Source organism: Phyllostomus hastatus, unplaced genomic scaffold (genome assembly GCF_019186645.2).
Source record: "Phyllostomus hastatus isolate PE091 unplaced genomic scaffold, TTU_PhHast_1.1 phas_contig_40, whole genome shotgun sequence".
NCBI classification, from domain to species: domain Eukaryota; kingdom Metazoa; phylum Chordata; class Mammalia; order Chiroptera; family Phyllostomidae; genus Phyllostomus; species Phyllostomus hastatus.
In genome coordinates, this window is record NW_025333872.1 from 24721502 (window position 1) to 24741249 (window position 19748).

The following is a 19748-nucleotide window of genomic DNA, read 5'->3' on the forward strand; positions in this document are numbered from 1 at the left end:
ACAATTTGACAAATTATTCTGGCCTATAAATGAAACATTTCTGGTGATGTTGTTATATGCCGATGTAAAATTTGTATGGCAAATATGGAACTTAGATCATTTTCCAAGTGAAAATGAAACTTTGAAGATAGTTATCTGCACTAGGGCCCAGTATTCATAACCAAGCTCTGTGATTTCTTTGAAATGTGTTTTTTTTTCTTTAAGATTACCTTCATTGTCATCAAAGACACTGCTAGTTTTTTTTGTCTGCTTATTTTAATAAACACAACAGGAACAGAAATTAATTATATACTACATATATATATATATATATGTATGTATATAGCTGGAATTTTTATGAAGAACCTTTAGACTGAGCTTTAGTCAACCTTTTAGAGCACAGAAGTCAAACCCCATAACTGTCATACAGCTTTGCCTGTCATAACTATATTCCTCAAGTCCTGAAGGTTCCCAAAATGCCTTAAGTTTGCTTCCATATCACCTTTTAGGAGCGTAACCTTTTTTCTTTATCTGAAAGACTGTTATGAACCAAATGACCAAATAAGGTATCAGGCCATTTCCCCAGTGGCCTTTTATTAGCATCCAAAGTCAATTTAGTTTCTCAAGGTTTTCTGGTATAACCAGAGTCGAGGCATGCATCTTTTAGGCATGACATTCCAGTCAGAGTCTTGGTTAATAAACCACAATTAAACACTGGTCTTACTGGTTTTATGCAAAGAAACTTTATGCCATCACTCATTAAGAATGCAAAATTTTGGAGGGATCAGGTAGGGAAAAAAATACAAGGCAAAAAAATAAAATATTTTTTCTTCAAATATTTACCAAAATTGTGTTTTTATTCCTTATACCTTTTATTTATAAAACCATAAAATTTTCCCCAACTTAATGTGAATTTTTACCTCTTAGAAATTCTAATTTGCTTTCCAAGTAGACACAAAAACAAAATTTAGAATAAAGACAAAGTTTCTAAAAGGGGGGAACTAGAACTAGTCTTAGAATCTTGTCCCACACCAAAGGATATTCCAACCAGTATCCCAAATGACCTTTATCAGGTCCAAAGGGCACAAAAGTCCCAAACAGCAGAGACATGCTCTCATACCAGCTAGGACACTAACCAGCACCATGTGGCACAATGCCCCACATGACAGAGACATGATTTCTCATTAACTGAAACACCAACTGGCACCAAATGGCACAAAGCACCAAATGGCAGAGACAGAGAATTTTTGGTGCATATAAAGTAGCACAGTTCAAACCAAGTTCCTAAAAGATAAGAAAGTAAGCAAAGAATAATTATAACCATGAGCTGAGGTTTATTTTTTTTTAAGTTTAAAATTTTCACAACCTTTTATAATCTTCACAAACCTTTTTGTAACTTTCAGAAACTTTCTATGTACCTTTCTAAAACTTCCACAGACTTTCCCATTAATTCATAAACAACCATAACTCCTTTCCAAACCTTTCCTTTTAACAATGGAAAGGACCATACTCTAACTCTGCATCAGGCATATAAAAGCCCCTAGATTTGTAAACTTACTTTGTAAATTTTTGAAGCATAGGTCATGCAAAAATTCTATGGTGCAATGACCTGAATGCCTGGATATATGGGCTTTTCTCCCACTTCTCCAACCATTGGTAATATAGTTCCAATTTCATGATGATATAGTAATTTAGGGAACCATTTATGGGCCATTTTTTCCCATAGTCCAAAATACACACAGGCCAAGCCATGTTACAATAGAAAACCAATTTCTCCTCAGCCATTGCATAATGGCTGTACCTCCCCCAGTCTACTAAAATGTCGCACAGTGAGTCCACACCAGTAGCTGCACAAAACTTCTCCTAATGTCCCAAATGTACAGAATCACAACTATGATCAGAAGAATGTAGGCAAACTGGGAACATACCAGCAAAAGTTGAACCCACAACTTTATTTTACAAGCAGATTTTAGGGCTCCATTTTTGCCAATTTGTATTGCAAATCATGGCCCCCATAAGATTAACCCCCAGAGCTTGGACAGTTCTCACCCAATCCTAGTTATGTGGCTTCCCTGGAGACACATGTGTGGGGCTGGAGTGCCAAATAGTGGCATCCAAACAGTGGCCACTCAAAATTCAGGTGATCCTCACCCCATCCTCAGCTCTCCTTCCCAGACCTTTTTCCTCAGTGGCCCACCAGAACTCAGGCAGTTTTCACCCAGACCATTCATTACTCGTGGATTCTAGAATGGTCCCCATTCGATGCTGGTTTGTGGCCTCCAGAGTGCAATCAGTCCCCTATGGATCCCATTTGTGTACTTACATGTTCTTCCTGAGACCCCAGTTACTAGTCCTCCAAATGACAGCTGCCCCCATCAAATCTCAGTTGTGCAGAAACCTGTCTGGTGTGGTGTCCATGTTGCACATAGTCAAAATGATGGGTGTGGCCTGCTAAGTTCCCTGGAGCCCAAATGGTGCAGTGCCCATGTAGCTTATAGCCAGAATGGCAGGCATGGCTTACCATGTGGTACCACAATGGCTCTATCTGGACCCATAAGGCAGAGTGCCCAATCCCCACATTGCATGCCCATTTGAATCACCCAGTCCTGGGGTCCCTTTCTTCCCCAAACCTGTTTCCTTCCACCATCTGGTAATCCGAGCTACTGGAGCCTTGAGCAAGGGTTCAGGTAAGTTCCCTGAGATTGGGAAATCCACACAGTTGCATTTTTGGGGTTCACCTGCCTCAGGCAGCTGGAACCTGACTAACATTCACAGAGTCCCATATGGGTTGCCAAACTGTTGTGGACCAGAAGTGAAGTTTGGCTCCCTGCTGCTAAACACAGGCATAAAACAAAGTTTGGTGGGGAGGAAAAAGGTCTTCATTAAATGGTTGCACAGTTTGAGGGAGGAGGAACTACCTGGATCTGGGGTCCCTCTTCTGCAAAATACAGAAAAAACACATTTGTTCCCCAGAAGACTGAAACCAAAAATCAAGCCCAGAGATTCCTCTATTCGTATCCCTCTTTTGGAGTATAAGGCTTCTAGGCAGACTGCTCTTCTGTTTCAGGCTTCCTTCCTGAAGTGTGCACATGTGGGGCCCCCACACCCATTGCCATACAGCAGATGTTTCAAACTCTAGGGCCCAAGGCCGCTGCCAACTACTGCATTAGGTCATGTAGGTTCTCAGTTCACTGGATCCTTTGTTGTCGGCTGCTTACAGCATTCTGGCCTATATATATATCCATGCACTGAACTAAATGCAAGAGAAGGGGCATGATATTGGACCCAGCCATGGTATCCTACAGGCCACTGCCAGGGCTCAGGTCCCTGGGGCATGGCCCAGTGCAGGTTTTGGCTTGGCTCAAGCTGACCAGATTGGGTGAGCAAGGGGAAGAGAAGGACCAAGTCTCTTCCCTCCCTTCACTTAAACATCTGGGCCCAAAATTTCACGCATTCCAAAAGCATCAAACTTCCTAACCAATCTGTCCTTTTACCAGGCTAGACTGACAGGTTCGCACAACCCCCTTCCCCCATGTTCTGGAAGGCAGCAAGAGAGTTTTCCCCTCTGTCAGTTACCCTCACCAGCCTGCACAAACCCCATGTAGTGTTTTTCTCTGACACCACGTGCCCCACTACTGTGTTTGCCAGGGCAACACAATGCTGCTGTTCTGGTTCCTTTACCCTTAGCCCAGGGGTAGGGAAATCTAGCATGTGCCATGATGTGGCTTCTGTCCTACTACCTCTTGTGTTTCCTGTGACCCCTCCCTCACTCCAGGGGTCTGGGTAGTATCAGAAACACCAAAACTATACTAAATTAGGGTTAATTTGCTATAAAAAATAAGACAAGACTTGGACATTAAAAAACAACCCAAGTAATTAATCAATGAACTGAATAATTTCAATTTGATGACAACATGTCCTCCAAAAATTGACAGGAGAAACATAAGCAAGGAAAAGTAGTGTAATTCTGATCAATGGTAAATGCACTGTAATGCAAAATTTCTAGAGAAATATTATTTTAACTTCACAGGGTGGTTCAGCATCCTCCCTTCTCTCTGTTGAAACCACGTGTCAGTGCACCTGGTCTTCTACTTCAGCAGCCCCCAACCTTTTTGGCACCACGGACTCATTTCATGAAAGACAATTTTTCCAACGACAGTGTTGGGGGAGGATGGGGGACAGGAGGCAGAGCTCAAGTGATAATGCAAACGAAGCTTCACTTGCTTGCCCACTGCTCACTTCCTGCTCTGTAGCCTGATTCCTTACAGGCCACAAACTGGTACTGGTCTGCAGCCTGGGGACTGGGAACCCCTGCTCTAATTCACGTATTGCAGAAGGCACTGCCCACTCATGCAAGGCAGCTCTAGAGAGAAGAGAAGGAAAGAAAGAAAAATCTCCTATAGCTGCTTAAATCAATTAGGGAATGTTTTTATTTCTAAATATGAAGGAACAACCAAGAAGTAGTAGACATTTTAAGCAATCCCCCTAAAAAAAACCATAAAGAGGAATCAAGAGATGCAATAGAATAATTGAATTTAATATCAATACAAAATCAAGATTCACTAAAACAGAAGGAATTAGAAAATCCACAAAAGATCATGGAAATTAACAAAATTTTTCCCATCTGTTGGTAGGTTGTAATTGGCCTGGCACCCAGGGACTGTGTGTGTATGTATTTTTAGTTAATTATGTAAACATAAATATATTGCATATTTATTATAAATAACTAATTTATATGACCAATTTATATTACCACATATAATTTTATTATGGTATCTGGTATAGCATGAATGATGAGTTAAAAAGAAAAATGGAAGAGAGACCAATATGGCAGCTATTATACTAGTATGGGGGAAAGTTTAAAAATGTGAATGGAAAGAAATAACAAATTTTTGAGATATTTAAAAATTATAGGTTTATCTTTAAAGCATCTATATTTTCTAACCTTGAAGAGTACTTAATAAAAACTAGTATAACAAAACCCCTAATATGATTTTCTCTTGGAAAAATAAAACATATAATGTAAATGTATAATTTTTGTTTACTTCTAATGTTTATAAAAGTGAAAGTCAGCCTTAGCTGGGTGGCTAACTTGTTTGGTCATTGTCCTGTATACCAACAAAGGTTGCAGGTTTGATTCCTAGTCAGGGCACATACCTAGGTTGAGGGTTAGACCCCTGGTCCGAGTGCATACGGGAGGAAACCATAAATGTTTTGCTCTCACATCAATATTTCCCTCTCTTCCTCTCCCCTCCTTTCTCTCTAAAAAAAATCAATAATAAAAAATATCCTCAGTTGAGTATTAAAAACATAAATGGCAGTCAGGCCTTTATTTTGCCTTTGTCTGCTTGCCATATTATGTTCCAGATATTTATGTGTTATCTTTTATGTGTTTGCTTTATTTTTTAAATAAATCCTTAAATACAACTTACCAAATTTGCAAAATATGCCAGCATTTTAAGCCACACATCTTAATTTTCCACAAATGTATACATTTAAAAGGAGTTACCCCTGTTCAGAGTTGTTGGAAATTTTATAGGAGGTAATGCAGTTGAATAGGTACTCCATACTTGGAATTCTTCCCTTTTCATTATCACTTTGACCCACTCCAACTTAGAGTGATATAGTGTATGTACAATTAGATTGTCAAAATAAAGAATGTGAGCACTAATTGATTCACTTCCTGACATATAAATCTTCACAAAAAATGACAAACCAGAAAATAAACACATGCTAAAGGTAACTGAATTTCCTTATGCCCCACTGCAGAGCCACACTTTGTGCTGAGCAGGATGGGGGATGCTGAAGAGGGACAACCAAACAAGCAAATTATACATCCTAGTCTCAGCTGTTTCATCAGTAGTTTCTCATGAAAATTTCTCAAAATGGCTTTTAAACAGTTATTGGAAACAGTAAATCAAACTATATATTGTTAAATATATTTTAGAGAATTGAAAATGTTCTATGAAGCCTTAAACTGACATATAAACAAGAAATATTTATGAATAATGCTCAGTAAGAAAATTATAAATTACAATAAAAATTCCACATTGCAGTGGACTTGTATTACATGTAATGTGAAATTCTTACAGATATTATGATTTGGAAGACATGACGTTATTTCAATGTCTTGTAATGTAGTCTAATGTCTCTAAATTGAATGTGCTTGTGTCACTGTGTGTTGCATATGTTGGACACCTATTTGTTAAATTTAAAGAATAAACCAGATCAATACATAAACTTGCTCACTGAACCTCTCCACTATATAAAGGATATTTCAAAATTTATGTGCCCAAAATGAAATTATTTATTCCTGACTTCATACAGGCTTCTATGTCGATATGTCACATCTAAGTAAATGGCACCAACCATATAACTAGAGGCTCAAGTCAAAATCCCAGACAGAGATCACAACTATGATGAAGAAGCTTTTACCATGTCAATCTTTTGACAAGAAAAACTATAACAGTTAGATAATAAAAATAGCCTGTTATAGTAAATAGATAGTATCTGAGTGAACAATGACTTTGTGTGCCAATGTTTTGGGAAATATTCTGGATAGTTCATTGAGGTGACATCCACATACTGTGAAATGCTTTTCCAAGGCCTTAATTCTGTGAGCTAGAGGCTGTGAAGCCAGAGGGTATCCATTAAGAACCAGAGTAGCCAGAAGAATTTTTATTGTGCCATAAATCTGACAGGACAAACTTTTAAGTTCATACCTACAAAACTACAATGAGTTTAGGGGTCAAATTTTTGGAGCAAGAGTACGAAAGAAAGTTTGACAACCTAGATTTTAATTTTAAACTGTAGTATGAAAGAAGCAAAGAAAGCAGAGCTCAGAAGAGCTTTCATCAGTTTTAAATAAATGGGGGAAGGAAAACTGTAGTTTAAAACCTGCCAAGAGGGAGGATTGCTAGTAAACATATTCAGCTCCCACAGGGAGGCCTGCAAGACTACCCTTTGGGGTTAGAGACTAAATAGAGATAGACCAAGCATAGTATCTAGACATAGTTTGCAAGTCCAAAGAAACTAATCTTTCACTTATTGAGATTATTGTTATCAACTTAAATACACTAGCAAAGTAAGGTAAGCATATCATAAATATTATTAATGGTTAATCATTTGTGTAACTAGTAGGGAAGAGTAATCACCTGAAATATTTAATTATATTTTACTTTGATTTCAGTACAAGATTTTATATTACTCTTTAAGTAATCATTTTTAGTTGGTATTTTTTCTTCCAAAGGTAAAAACAGAAGATAATGAGTAGAATGATCTAAGGCAAAACAAGTATATTGTCAAGATTATAAATATAGAGCATTATAGTTAATTCTGGCCTATGTTAATCTCTTGCTATAAAATAGACTACCTTCTTTTCCCTGATACTCATTGTATTAATGTGAAATAATTCTTCAAAATTAAAAATGACAATTTATTTAATTGATAAATGAAAACATCTGTATTTCAATTTATAAATTCCATTTATCATTTGATTAATCAAGTTTAAAAATTTTGATTATACTTATTTAATTTCAAGAATAAAATTAAACATATCAGTTCCATCTTTTTTCCCTGAAGCTTTTCTTCATCATAAAGAATAAGTTTTTATCAATATGAATAAAATTGCACTATAGTGCCAATTAAAAATAATGGAAATTGCTCATCTAATTCACCACTGACCAATGGAAAATTTTCCCCATAAGAGTAATGAAACACATAAAACTCATTGTGGGAGAGAAACTCTTTAAGTAGACTGCTTTTATGAATTTTTGGCCCCTAAAAAAATAAAGAACAATGATATTTAAAAACCATTTAACTTATAACGAGTATTTCAGGAGACAATTTAATAAAATGTTATGCAGATAAAAAAGGGGAAAAAACAGAATTTGAGTCAAAGAATGATGTAGACAAAGAAGAAATAAATTGTCAAAGTTGGGAGTGAAAAACAACATAAAAATACTAAATCACATAAATAAGATTATTTATTATATAATTTCCTTGCTTGGCACTTTCCAATTTAATGGATTTTTCTATATAAAGAAAGAAAGTAACATGCAGAATGAAAGTACTGTAAAACATCCCTACACACAGGGACTATGGGGTTTCAAAAATTGATATAATACTTTCATTTAGACACTATGTAACAAAAATAATTACAAATTTTTATAGATTTCATCTTAAATTCATCAATCTCAAAAATGAACATTTTATTTTTTTGTTTTTGATTATAACACAATAAAATACTAAAATGATCAAAATTGGAATTTTACTTAGATTACCGATATCTGGAGATAGGTTAAAATTTAAAGCAGGTATAGCCAGTTTTCTGCTCAAATTTTTTTTAAAAGATTTTATTTATTTATTCTTTGAGAGAAGGGAAGAGAGAGAAAAAGAAAGGGAGAAAACCATCAACGTGTGATTGCCTCTCACACACGCCTACTGGGCACCTGGCCCACAACCCAGGCATGTGCCCTGACTGGGAATCCAACCAGCGACCTTTTGGTGTACAGGCTAGTACTCAGTCCACTGAGCCACACCAGCCAGGGCTCTCCTCAAGCTTTTTGAAGTTCTCCTTATCCATTCTAACTTTTTTTCAGAAAATGAAGTTAATATATTTATACAGTAAGTATATGTAGCTTTTTATACATTCATTATATCTTAATAAAGCTTTAAAAAATAAAAAAAATATTTTTGGAGGAAATATTATCTAGATTTTACCCTACACCATGCATGAGTTTAAAAGATGTAAAGGATGTAGAATTTGTGTATGTGTATATACATATACACATATACAAATATGTGTGTGTGTGTGTGTGTGTGTGTGTGTATATATATATATATATATATATATATATATATATATATATATACAGATTTTATTTATTTATATTTAGAGAGAGGGGAAGGGAGGGAAAAAGAAAGGAAGAGAAACATCAGTGTGTGCTTGTCTCTCGAGTGCCCCCCACTAGGGTCTTGGCCTGCAACCCAGGCATGTGCCCTGATTGAGAATTAAACCAGCAACCCTTTGCTTCATGGTCAGTTCAGCGCTCAATCCACTGAGCCACAACCACCAGGGCATGTATATTTTTTCATAGCCTTTCTGCACAGTTACTGTCATTTAATCTTGTTGTTGTCACCAATGTTAAAGGCAGAATATATATCCAATCACTATATATTTTTTGTTTGTTTCCTCAAATTTCTAATGTGTAGTGTCATTTGAAGCCATCTCCTTTACAGTTCTACTGACACTGATTGAGGCCAGGTTCACATCTTGAACTGTGTGTCTATTATAACAAGTCTGTTAACAGACCTTCCTGTGTACGCATTCTTGTTTTGCCAACCATCTTTTTCATCAATATCAATAACTGACTTTTAAAGTTCAGTGTAAGTCACTGATCTTTTCTGGTGGAAAGTATTTTTTTCCATTTTTTATGTATTTTTATTTTATCTTTAATATATTTTTATTTTTCAGTTAGTTGACATACAATGTTATATTAGTTTTAGGTGCACAATGTAGTGATTAGACATATATATAACTTACTAAGTGATCACTTACATGAATCACACCCCCATCTGACACCATATATAGTTATTACAGTATTATTGACTATATTCAATAGGTGCTTCATTTTATGTCCCCATGACTATTTTAACTACCAATTTGTACTTCTTGATCTTTTTTATGTATTTGTCCCATTTCCTTCAACCTACCTCCCATCAGGCAACGTTCAAAATGTACTCTATATCTATAAGTATGTTTCCTTTCTGCTCACTTATTTCTCACTCAGCACAATGCCCTCTAGGTCCTTTCATGTTGTTGTAGATGGCAAGATTTCAATATTTTTGTGACTGAGTCACATTCCATTGTACATATGCACCACTTCTGCATCCACTCATCTACTGATAGGCACTTAGGCTGCTCCAGTGTCTTGGCTATTGTAAATAATGTTGCCATTAACATATTGGTGTATATGTCTTTCTGATGTAGTATTTTGGGTTTCTTCAAATACATACCCCAAACTAGAATTGCCTGATCCTTTTTTGTTTCTTGTTACAGCCTTTGTTTTAAAGGTTATTTTGTGTGGTATAAGTATTGGTGCCTCAGCTTTTTGTTTGTTTGTTTCCATTTTCATGAAATAGCTTATTTCCTTTCTTTACTTTCAGTTTATCTGCATCTTTCGATCTGAAGTATCTTGTAGACAGCATATATATGGGTCTTGTTTTGTTATATGTTCAGGCACTGCATGCCTTTTGAGTGGAGCAATTAATCTGTTTGCATTTAAAGTAATTATTGATATGTTTTTATTGCCATTTTGTTATTTACAATATATTATTTATCTTTGTTCTCTTCTTCTCAAAAGAGAAGACCTTTTAACATTTCTTATAATACTGGTTTCATGGACGATTTTTATTTGTCCCTTGATTCCAAATGATACCTTTTCTGGGTAGAGTAACCGCGGTTATAGATCCTTGTTTTTCATCACTTTGATGAAAAATTGGCATTATTTCATACCAATTCCTTCTTGCCTGCAAAGTTGCTGTTGAGAAATCAGCTGACAGTCCTTTGGGAGCTCCTTTGGAGGTAACTACTTTTCTCTTGCTGCTTTTAATATTCTGCGTTATCTTTAACCTTTGGCATTTTAATTATAATGTGTCTTGGTGTGGGCCTCTTTGGGTTCATCTTGTTTGAGACTCTCTGTGTTTCCCAGATTTGTATGTCTATTTCCTGCTCCAGGTTAGTGTAGTTTTCTGTCATTATGTTTTCAAATAGGTTTTCAATTTCTTGCTCTCTTTCCTTTATTTCTGGAACCCCCTTGATGTGACTGTTAGTAGGCTTAAAGTTGTCCCAGAGACTCCTTACACTATTCTTATTTCAAGGGGTTCTTTTTTTTTTCTGTTCTGATTTCTGATGTTCTGATTGGGTATCTTTTGTCTCTTTATATTCAAAATTGCTGTTTTTGTTCTTTGCTTCATCTTCTCTACTACTGATTCTCTGTAAATTATTTTTCATTTCACTTATAGTATCCTTTATTTCTGACTGGTTCTTTTTTAGAGTTTTTATATCCTTTTTTAAAGTGTTAAAGTTCTCTGTAGGTTCATCTACTCTTCTCTGAAGTTCACTGAGCAACCTTATAACCAGTGTTTTGAACTCTGCATCTGGTAGAATGTTTAATTCTCCATTTTGTTTAATTCTTTTTCTGGAGTTTTGTTCTGTTTCTTCATTTGGGATATGCTTCCTCATTTTTGCATTTTGGCAGCCTCCCTGTGTGGGTTTCTATGTATTAATGCATTAGGTGAAGCTACTACATCTTCTGGGCTTGGTAAGATAGCCTATTATAGTAGATGTCCTGTAGGGTCCAGTGGCACAGTCTTCTATCATTTGAGCTGAGTACTCCAGGTGTGCCCCCTCCTCCCTTTTAATGTGGGCTGTGTGTACCCTCCTGTTGTGGTTGGGCTTTGATTGCTGTTGGCACATCAATGAGAGGGATTTACTCCCAGGAGAGAAGGATTGGCCCCCAGGCCAATAAGCTGCAAAGACTGGCAGCAACTACCTTAGAGGATCAGCTGTTCAGGGTCCCACCCAACAGAAAAGGACATATTTTCACAGGATCTGGTGCCCACTGAGTCAACCCCTTGAGTTTGTCACTTGTAGAGGTGGTTGGGTGGAGCTTCAACATGGTCTGAATTTGTGCACTGGGTGCACTGGTTTGGGGACCTCCCGAGATTGCAGAATAAAGTCAGCTGCCACTTGTGTTCTTCCTAAGGCAACCCAAGATGAGCTGCAAAGTGATCTGCAGATAGCTGCTGATGCTGTTGGGCTTGGAAGTGCCCAGATGAGGCCAAGCTGAAAATCATGATGGGCTGCCACTTGTGTCTGGCCTTGGGTTACTTGGTAAGTGGTACAGGGCATACCAAGGGAAGGTGCTGCTTATTTGAGAGATTTTAGAAAAGTCTGATAAATAATCTAAGACAGGAATATGGAAGTCACTAGAAACACCTTGAGTGGACCCCTAACTTGGTAGGTTGGGGTTTTCAGGGAATCACCAGAGCAAAGCAAACTAGGTTGATGGAGATTCAGATATGCTTCCTGCCTTTCAACTCTGTGGGGGAAGAACTCAGAAAAGGAACAATGGCCTCCTGCCTGGGAGAAAGCTGTCCCTATAGCTCTCACCCTGATGCCAGAAAATTCATTTCCTTTCCATATGTCCCTAGTGCCTTTCAAACTGCTGCCCCAGTGTTGGAGCTCAGAGGGAGTGAGTCTGAGTAAGTCTATGCCAAGGCTCTTTAAGAGGAATTGCTTGGGACTCCAGAAGCTTCCATCTTTCTCAGCCTTAAATTTTGCTGGTTTTTACAGCCCAAAGTTATGCAAATGTCTCTTGCTGACACTGGAGCCCTGGACTGGGGGGTGGGGGAGGCTAGTGTGTGGCTGGGACCCCTCACTCCTCAGAGAGGACCTCTGCAGCCCAGATATCCCCCTCAACATGTATCTGTCACATGAGGGTATGGGACCAGCCTGTTCTGTATCTCCATCCTTCCTACTATGTAGAAGTCTCAATGTGGATTCTTCTTTATATCCTTAGTTGTAGAACTTCCATTAAGCTAGATTCTATCAGTTCTGAATGATGGTTTTCCTGTAGTCGAGTTATAACTTTGATGTGGTTGTGGAAGAATGCAAATATTGCATTTACCTATGCCACCATCTTGACCAGAGGTCAAAGAAAAATCAATCTCTATAATACTGTGTTACGTCTAGTTTAAGTAAACGTATCTCAATTGAGCCTTACAGTCTACCTTCCAAACTCATTTTCTACTATACATTTCCATGTGGCCCCCACCCCAGGTTTTCCATTTTACACTTAAAGTTATAACTGTGTAGCAATCCAAGATGTATTCTTTCCTCAGCCTAAAATTCCCCCTTGTCTTTACTCTTCCTGAAAATTTTACAATTCTTTAATATTCATTTAGAAGTTTTATTTGCTGTTGGGATTAATCATTATTTACTCCAAATGGAGTTAATAATAACTTACTCTGTATTAACACATTCACAAGCTAATTTAACTTTACCTTTACTATAACATTTATTTTATAGCAGATGAGGTAACATTTGTTTGCCTACATGCCTCTGGCATCTGCTACATTTCCAAATTCTAATGGGGTGCCACTGTCTTTTCTTCATTGACACATCCAGAACCCTTACCAAGGTACAGTGGGCAATGTAGGCAATCAGTTATTGCTCAATTAGTGACAATTGATGTTTTTACATTTCTAACCTGTCCTATTGGAGATCCTTTTTCATTCCATATTTCAATATCATTCAATGATGGATATAAAAAGACTCAGAGAATTGTAAGGAAATTTCTTTGCGAGGAAAGCTAACAAAAAGGTAATTATTTTATATATAATTTTATGCTTTAATAAATCTACATATTTTTCCTGTGTTAAAGTATTTTATTTTCTAAGGTTGACAATATTTAGGATAAAATTATTTCCCCCTCTTATCAATAATTTTGTTTAAACAAACTAAAAAAGTTGTGATGATAAATAGAGATCACACACTTTGGAAATATGTTAAAATATTCTTTAAAGAACTTAGTACTTAAAAAGACTAAGTCTCCTTCAGGGAGTTAAGCTTATCTGTGCCTATGGAAACCAGGACCATGTTTCATGGCATGCAACAGTATACCATACCACGACCCACCGTCACCCACAAGAAGGGAATAATTAACTGGGTATATGATTACCTAAAACTTCAGTTTTATAGTATTTTTAACCCTTTAAAATACATTCTCCTTTAAGGAAGAAGAATTTAAAAATATACTTTTTTGCTCCTAAATGTTATTTATATTTTTACCATCTACATTATATAACATAATCTTATGTTAGATAGTAAATATAATTAATGTATTTTCATTTTGTTTTTAGTAATTATTTTTATAATTAAAGGCTTTGATTTCCTTATGTTCTTCTAAGAGACACAGATAATATATTTTAATATCAGCTAGAACCAAGAAGAATCCACAAAATAAACTCAATTAATCAGTTTAATATCTATCTCCTTAAAGTCAGCAAGCCCTTAGACCCTGATTATTTAAAAAGAGTACTTCAGGATCTCAAATCCACTCAATTACTGAAGGAAGAGGCCTGACACCAACACACTAATATCAATGGCTTCTTTATCACAAAAGCCATCAGCTTAACTTCACTTTCAATTACTCTTGTTTGATCTCTACTGAAATAAATGATATAAGTTAAACTGGAGTTTACAGATGTGAATGCTAAACCGTAAATTAAACTTCATTGCCCAAATCACACATTTTAAGAGCAAAACTTGAATTCACATTCATATTTTTATAATCCTAATTTGCTTCAAAATAAAATCCTAAAAGAAATACGAAAGTTGAGAGAAATTTTTTATCATGATACCACAATTTAAGTTAGTGAATATTCTACATGAACAAAGTCTGTCCCATGATTTGCCAATGATTTTACTTTATGGGGGTGGGGATGGCTGTTTGTGGAAATTCTTCCAAAATGCAGAGGGTATGTTTCACTTCCTCTCTCACTGGGGACACAGCACATAATCTAATTATTTTCTTAGTGACTACTCACTATGATTATGTATCTCCATTCTTGTTCTGTGCTAGAACACATAGCACATTTCTGCATGTGCTTGAGAGTTTCTGTATTCCTCACCATCAAGCTGTCAGCAGTAACTTGGCACTGCTGTCAGAATGTCTTTAACCAACACACCTCTCTACTTTCTTCCACTGCTACTTTGTTGCTTCTAATCTAATGGTAATTTCTAATCTAGAGTAAACTAGGAAAATAGGCAATCCATCTTCTTAGGATTTATGAGTCAAATAAATCTCAGAAGGGGAGATGAGTGGCCTGCCTAATTTCAGGGGTTGTACAGCACATTTTGCATTGTTCAAACAGTTTATAAACTTTCATGTGTTTCACTACCTCCCAGAGGGTGTTAGATGATGAAAGTCAAACCTGGCATCCCACAGAAGTAGTTTAAAATGCTGTTCTTATGCAGCTGATCTGAAGGTATATGACACACCAACATTTGTAAAAATAATTTGCATTTGTTAAGTTGATAGTTATTATATTAAATAATATAAAATGAATAATATTGTATGCAGTTTACCAGTAATCCAGTTAAAAGAGTACAGTTTCACTAACTGCATCTCCTGCAATTTAAAATGAATAAAATACTTTTAGGAGTAACATACTTGTCTCATAATTTAAGTTATCTTTGAAATTGCTAAATCCTCTAACATGAATCTGTCCTGAAAAGCAAATACACTTTAAGAATGACTGATGGCTTAAGTTTTCTTGGAAAAATTTTTGTTCCAGTTTGTGCTTTACATAGTTTTCCGAATACATGTGTATATGAGATTCTTTTAAAATTTCAGTCCTTTTTAAAATTAACTTTAAATTAACTAGTAATATCTAATTTAAAATATATTTTAATTTTTATAAATATTCAAATATTAACAACATAAATAACTTAAAAATTAGTGTTGTGTTCTATATTGAAGAGAAAATTACTCCTGATAATACTTTAATGTCTGCTTTCTATACATTTCATCCTAAACAGAAATATAATTTCTCACTTATTTGAATCAATTGCATGTGAAAAGAAGAAAAAAAAGTTAAGGAAAAAAATCACTGTGCTCACTTTAGAAAGCATCAAAATTCACATGCACTTTTTCATTTAGAAGGCATGGATTTTTTAAAAATTTTAATTGAAGGAGAAAAACCTTTTAGTGGGATTGTATCATTTATCACATTAGTATTTTAGGCAAGTCTTCCTTTGCATCAGACCATAATGTCTCCCTTCAGGCCTACAAAATGAGATGTGTATAAACTGGATTGAAAGATTCTCCTGAGACTGTATTATTCAGATGCAAAAGGTTGATAGAAAAGGAAAGCAAAGGGAGTATATAGGTATAGTTACTTACTGTCTGAACTATGTTTGATAGGATAGGGGTGGTAAATGTATATGTAGAAAAATGATTGACAAATGATTAAGATATTATATATCTTAATTGTTGCTCTTGTCTTTCTCTACCTGTAACAAAACCGATGTTCAGTTGCAGGCTCAGGCTGAACATAGAGATTGGTGGTACAGGTTCTATGGTCGAACATTAAGAGAACACAGAATGAGGTAGCTAATAAGTTCCTGTGGTTATTGATATCCTTGTGCCATCATATGCATGATAAAATATAACTATTGCTTTAAATCAAATAATAAAAATAGCATTTAAGTTTTTAATGTATGAGAATACAATACGAGGGAGGACCCCCATAAAAACAGAATTATTTTCTGGAGGGCAGGACTTATGTAAGCACAGGTTCCCCACTAGATGAGTGTTCTAGAACCCTGTCTGTGTTAGTGTACCTGCTGGCAATGTAATGAGAGGCTACATTCAACTTCAATGAATTTTTCTAGGAAAATTCTTTCACCGTGTTTGCGTGTTTCATGATGGGTGATACATGAGCACACCTGCCCACACCATTCTAGTGTTCAGCAGTTTTTAAACAAAAATGTCATGACCCTCTTACTCTATCCTCCCTACTCACCCAATCTCATACCAAATGACTCTTTTTTTGTTTCCTTGGATGAAAAATCCTCAAAGGGAAACATTTTACTGATGTGGAAAAGGTGAAACAAACACACACACACACACACACACACACACACACACACACACACACACACACACAAAACCCAGCAGAAGCACTAAAAGGCATCAAAATCAACAAGGTCAAAAACTGTCTTGAGCAATGGGAAAAAAAGTCATGATAAGTGTATTGCATCAAAGGGAGACTACTTTGAAAGTGACTGACATTTAAATGTGTAAGAATAAATACACAATTTTTATAAATAAATTCTGTTTTGGGGTCCCCCTTCGTATGATATGGATTATCAATAAAGGACATATATATAGTAACTGTTTAAAATAGCGATTTATAGATATCTACAATTTTGTATATGTCTTCATTAGGGTAATACTTGCTATGATTTCCTAGATAAATATTTTCAACTGTAAATATTATGGATTTATATAAAGCATTTTAAATGTTTGCAATTATCTCTTTCAGTCAGTCCACTAAAAGAATTGAATATTGATTATAAGTTTTCTGAATTCAACTATCATATGGTTCACTCTGGAATAAATATAGGTAGAACAGGCACTTGGTTGGTAGCATGAAGCTTTCAAATGAGTATGAAGTTGGTGAAAGAGTGTCAAGACATGACTTACCTGGGGTTTTGAGTTTCTTTGTCATCACAGATGCCCAATTTTCCTAGTTTTGACTTTTCAGGATATCTAACAATTCCATATAACCCCTCACATAGTTTACTAATTGCCCCTACAACAAGAACTTCACCCAATTCTTCCCTTAATCAATTGGTTGTTTTATTTCCTTATCTGTTTGTATGTTTATTTATTTATACTCTCAATGTAGATTACAACTAATGCCACATTTGCATTAAAAACACGAAGGGACACTAAGCCAGTCTCTATTTTTGACATAATAATTAAATAGGATAACAAAGCATTGCATTTTTTTCTTTATCTCTCATCCTAAGGATAGGGCATTATTACAGCAAGCTTCCTAGCATTTGTATATTTTCTGATGTAAAATAAGCATATGAGATGATCCCAAAAGCCTGGTTGCAACTTTCTCACCAGTACAAGATTAACACCGTATAGTGTATAATTTTGAGTTTGATATGCTATCTTTCAGACAATAAGGGTATCTACAAAATTCAGAGATAGTCTCTTCTTGATTCAAATGTTAAAAAAAATTCAGTAGCTGATTAATTCCTGCCTCTGGGGAAAAAAACAGGGATTTTGGCAACAATGAATATAAGCTAGTTCCTCTGATATATTGTATTAAATAGCCTGTGGGATGTCTGTGCTCTCCCTTTGTGTTCACAAATTCCCTATTCCTAACTACCGTGATGTTTTGCATAGGACCCAGGACACTTTAACTCCTTATTTTGGTCAGCAAGAGATCTCTGTAATATTGTGTCTTTCCTATCCACATTCAATTGTCCAGAACTTCTCAGATTTTAACGAGCATATGCAAACACTGAGGATCTTGTCTGGGAAGAGACATGAGATTCTGAATTTCTCAGATTCTTGGTGATATTAAGAGTCTTTGTCCATAGGACACATTTTTAGTTGTAATAGTGGAGACGCTATAACCTGTACTGATGTTATACTTGCCTGATTGGGGGAAATTAGTCACTCTAGTCTGGCAAAATATTTTCTAAAATAATGAGCATTTAGGCACTTTTCCTTACTTTTCACTCCTTATAAAAATAACTGAGTGCTTTATAAAGCCATTTTTCCCAATGCCAGGTCATGCATTACTGAACTACTTCATATGAAAACATGTACATGACTTAAGGAATCATGTAAACTCAGTGCTTAAAATTAAAAAGAAAAATTATACAAAATTTATGTTCATGAAATACAGCACTATTTTCAGTTTTACTGGGATAAAATTTTTGAAAAATTAAGATATTTAAAGTATATCATGATGATTTAAATATACATTGTGATTCTTCCCATCTAGTTAATTAACATGTTTATCACCTCATATATTTATCTTTGTGTGTGTAAGAACATTTTAGTTCTACTCTCTTAACAATTTTAAATTACATAATAGTGTTATCAACTATAGCTGCCATTTTGTACATTAGGTATTTAAACCTTATTCATTTTATAGCTGAAAGGTACAATGCTGTTTTTTTTCTTTTAGTTTCCTCTTAGGAAATAATACTTCACTCACATTGTTTGCTATACACATAATATTTTCAATTAGATACAATGTTTGAAATAAAACAAACAAACAAACAATCTATTGTGTTTTATTGGCACCTCACAGCATTCAGGAGGGAATCTGGAGATGCTACTTACCCTGACTCTTAGTGCCAGCCTTCGGCTGTATTTCTGAAAGATCGCACCAGGGTCTGGAAAAGGACATGTGTCCTCTCCTTGGACCTGACCTCAGGACTGCACATGTCTGCCAGGAAGCTGAGATGATCTTCACATTCCCTCTCAGGAAGGAAACCTTTAAATGCTGTTTTAGAAAAGGAAAAGAAAATATATGGTGGAGTTATTTCATTATTCTATTTTTGAATTTTTAACAATTGTGGACTCAAATTTATATTTCAATTTATTTAAAGCAGAACAGTTGGCTTTATCTGCTATTTGTTTGTATTTTTAATTTTTTTATTTATTCATTTCATTTTTATTATAACAAAATGCACAATATGAAATTTACCATTTTAAGCAGATGTGGGTATAGAGTTCAGTGACATTAAATTTATTCATGTTGTGCTATTTGTCTTTTCAATTCAAAAGCCGATATTTTTCATAGTATCATTAACTTTAATCTTTTATGTATTATATTTTATTTTACAGATCAATAGTTTGCTTTTCCAAATTGTCAGTATTTATCATTCTATATAGGTCATGGTCATTTCAATCTGTAAATTTGTTGCTCTTGAAAGATTTTTTAAGCATAAGAATAACCAGGTGATGATCTAGTTGGGATTCTTAATTTTAGAAAAACAATTAAAATAGTAAAGACCTACTAAAAATATGACTTTTCAAATGCCTTATCATTAATTAGTGACTGGCTGGATGTGTAATATTAAATAAAGGAGAAATACCCTATTAAATAGGCCTTTATTTAGAATCAAATCTCTCTAGTCCTAAACATTTATTATTTTTTGTGGT